Source organism: Lemur catta, chromosome 21 (genome assembly GCF_020740605.2).
Source record: "Lemur catta isolate mLemCat1 chromosome 21, mLemCat1.pri, whole genome shotgun sequence".
Lineage (NCBI taxonomy): Eukaryota > Metazoa > Chordata > Mammalia > Primates > Lemuridae > Lemur > Lemur catta.
In genome coordinates, this window is record NC_059148.1 from 16782284 (window position 1) to 16786534 (window position 4251).

Genomic DNA, 4251 nt, shown 5'->3' on the forward strand with positions numbered 1-4251 from the left:
ATTATGGCAAAACCTTGGATTAAACAGCATTACCTCACCAGGTTCCAATGACATCTATTGGATTATTTCTTTGCCAGTTCCAAAGCCTGCCCCATCTCCTGGTTGTTTTTTTTTTTTACTATTCCAAAAGTTTATTTAACAAAAAGTTTGATATGAAAATGTACATGACCCGATTTTAACACCATTGTAAAACATGGATTTCTATGAACAGCCGTTATTTATACTTGTTCCAAGGCTTCTAATATGATCATACTATTTCCTCATGTTGCCACCATTCCAGTGTTGTTCTGTTGCCCACTAGTTGCCATTCGTCTACCACACATTCATCTATCACAAGCTTCATAAAGGGATCAAATCCCTGCAATATTCCTTGGACGTGTTTGCTACCATTTAATTTCAATGATAACTTCTTGTCCATAAATATTTTCAACTCAGGAGGCTGAACTGTGCTCATGGTCTACTCTGCAGGCTCAGAGATGGAAGTTAATGATAATCCTCTCTTATCCTTCAGGTCTCAGCTTAAAGCCCACCTCCTGAAAGAGGGCCTTCCTGACCCAACAAGTCCCATCTCCCAATATTGCTTTGTCACTACCCTTTCTTTGTTTCTCTCCTTCATAACACTTTCTCCAAGCTGTGATTGCATCTTCGTGTGTCTGGGTTTTTTCCTGCCTTCCTCACCAGAGTGTAAACTCTGCCGGGGCAGGCAGTATGTTGGTTTTGTTCCTCACTGCGGTGCAGAGCAGGTGCTCAGTATGTATCTGTTTGAATGGGAGTTGAACTCCAGAAAAAATTCCCACAGGGATTATAATGAACCAAAAATTGTTAATGAAGGGGAAAAGTGCTCATGATATAATATTGTGTCAGAAAAAATAAAGGAGACAAAAGTATTAATAGATAGAAAGCATGATCCCCAATTTTGTCTAGAAAAAAAGTAAGTGCAGAGAAAACTGTCTGCAGAATACATGCATAGATGCTAACAGTGGTGGGATGTATGTGATTTTTTCACTTTCCTCTTTTTGTCTATCTGCGTTTTCTAAATTTTATGTATTGAATATTTACCACTTTTGTAGTAAGAAAAAAATTTACATATAAACCATTAGATGCACATTGAAAGAACACTTAGAAGAAAATATACAAAAATAATGACAGTGGATGGTGGAACTATGGGTGTTTTGTATTTTCTTCCTTATACTCTTTTGTATGTGCCAAACTGTCTATGAGGAGACATTTTTTATAATAATAGCTTAAATATCATTTTGACAATTAAAAATAAATAAAAAGCAAACAGAGAACTGAAGAATCCCAACTTTACCAGAGATGTCTTTCATTTCATGGCTGTAGGTTCAGTGAAATACAGTATTGGGTTCCTACTGAGAGGGATTTGGGAAAGAGAATGGTCACGTGATGGACATGTGATTCCACATCTGGCACAGAAAGGCAGCATGGGAAGGGACCATAGAGGCATGAAGTGAAAACCCCTCATTTTAAGTGACTCCTTAAGGTATATACATTTATACTCCATCAGTATTAGTATTACTATTTTTATTATATATTTTAAAATTTCAAAAATAATACTGTATGTACTTGTTTTCTTTTTCATTTTTTTTTTAGAGATAGGGTCTTGCTATGTTGTCCAGGCTGGTCTCAAACTCCTGGCCTCAAGGGATTCTCCTGCCTTGGCCTCCCAAAGTGCTGAGATTACAGGTATAAGCCACTGCCCAGCCTGTACGGACATGTTGTAACAAGTGAAATAAATCTTATTGATAATAATTTCTTTTCACTTCCCTCCATTTACACCCCTTTGATGTGACAGGGTTTGAAGTCTAGTGTGGATATTTCTACATCCTTTTCTACCTCATACAAGTATCTATGAATAAATACAACTACACGTTTATATCGAATTTTTGAAAAATAGACTATATTGTTTTAGATTTACAGAAAATTTGAGAAGACAGCATAGAGAGCTCCCACATACCTTGAACTTAGTGTCCTCTCTTATTAATGTTTTATATTAGTATGGGTACATTTGTTACAATTAATGAATAGTATGGACACATTATTATTAGCTAATGTCCATAGTTAATATTTAAGATTTCCTTAATTTTCACTAATGTCCCTGATCCCATCTGGGATACCATGTTACATTTAATTGTCGTGTCTCTTTAGGCTCTCTTGGCTGTTACACTTTCTCAGACTTCCCTAGTTTTTTGATAATCTTGACTGTTTTGAGGAGTACTTGTGAGATATTTTGTAGAACATCCCACTATTGGGATTTGTCTGATGTTTTGCTCATAATTGCATTGAAGTTACAGTTTTTGATAGGAAAACCACAGAGGTAAAGTGCCATTTTAATCACATCATATCAAGGGTCTGTACTATTTACCTGATTCACCTGGCGAAGATAATTGTTTGTCAGGTTTCTCCACTATCAAGTTACTCTCACCTTCTTCACATTGTATTCATTATTTTTATTTTTTTTAAGAGATGGAGTTTCACTCTGCACTCGCCCAGGCTGGAGTGCAGTGGCACAAACACAGCTCACTGTAGCCTCCAACTCCTGGGCTCAAGTGATCCTCCTGTCTCAGCTGTCAGAGTAGCTAGGTCTACAGGTGTGTGCCCCTATGCCCCGCCAATTTTTTTTTTTTTTTTTTGTGGCGAGGGTGTCTCACCACGTTGCCCAAGTAGGTTTTGAACTTCTGACCTCAAGTGATCCTCTCTCCTTGGCCTCCCAACGTGTTGGAATTACAGCTGTGAGCCACTGTGCCGGGCCCACATTGTACTCTTTAAAAGCCACCACATAGAGCTCACATCTAAGTAGTGGGGAGTGATGTTCCCCCTTCCTGAGGGCAGAGTTTCTATGTAAATCATTTGGAATTCTTCTGCACAGGTGATTTGTTTCTTTTCTCCTGTTTATCCATTTATTCAATTATTTATTTTTATAACTATGGACTCATGGATATTCATTACTTATGCTTTGGGTTATACTCCAATACTTCTTTATTTATCTTTTTGCTCAAACTGTTCCAGCTTTGGCTATTGGGAGCTTGTATAGAGAATTTTATGGGAGTTTGTATTTTTATAAAAGTTAGGCTAAACTGTAGATATTACTATGTAGATTGATTTTTCTTTTTTTTTTGTCCACACACCCCTCTCTTAAATTGATTTTTCACCTAAAAATAAAATTGTTATGTATATCCCTCCTAGTAAAAAATAAAGACCTTAAAAAGAAGACCTTACTAATTCTTTTTTAGTAACTTAACTATGTAATATTCCATATTGTTCAAATACGTAATGGGTTCTATCATATCCCTGCTGATGGCTTTAACTTCTTTCAGTTTGTTTTTTAAACTACTAACAATATAGTCATAAACATTTGTGTACTTATATGGGGATTATAGAATAGATTCCCCAAAGCGGGATGCATAGTCAAAGGGTATGTTTATTTTAAGTTTTAGTAAATACTATCATTCTGTTTCTCAAAAGGATTGTAATAATTCACCCTCCTCCTACCAAGGAATGAGAGTGCTCCTTTTTCCACATTCTTACTTGCACTGGATGTCATTTCTCTATTTTTATCCATATGATGGGGACAAAATGCTATTTCACTATTTCTTTAATTGGAATTTCCCTGGTCACTAGACACTGTGAGCAGTTTTTCATGTGTTTATTGACCATTTGGATTTCCTCTTCTCAGAATTGCCTGTTCATATCCTTTGCTTACTTCTCTGTTGGATTGTTTCTCTTTTTTCACAACTATTTGTAGAGACTTTTTTTTTTTGTATAATAGGAATAAAAAAGCTTTGTTTTTCATATGCATCATAAATATTTTTTACAATTGATCATTTGTTTTTTACTTTGTTTTTGGTGTCTTCTGCAGTACAAAAATATTAATATTTTGTAGTTAAATTTGCCAGTCATTTCCTTTAAGGCCTCTGGGTTTGCCTTATTTTGGAAGATTTCTCATACCCAGGGTTTTATAAATATTTTCCCAATATTTCTTCTAACACTTTTATTTTTAACTAACTAATTAATTAATTATTGTTAGAGACAGAGTCTTGCTCTGTTGTCCAGGCTGGAGTTCAGTGGCACAATCTTAGTTCATTGTAACCTCGAACTCCTGGCTTTAAGTGATCCTCCTGCTTCAGCTTCCCAAAATGCTGGGATTACAGACATGAACCACCATCCCTGGCCGTAACTTATTTTTTTAATTGACAAACATTGTATATATTTGTGGCATACAACATAATGTTT

General features: G+C 35.7%; 1 pseudogene; it reads right to left on the reverse strand.

Annotated features, from left to right (window-relative positions):
• Positions 1-218: 218 nt before the first annotated feature.
• LOC123625866 lies at positions 219-454 on the reverse strand (annotated as a pseudogene).
• Positions 455-4251: the final 3797 nt, after the last annotated feature.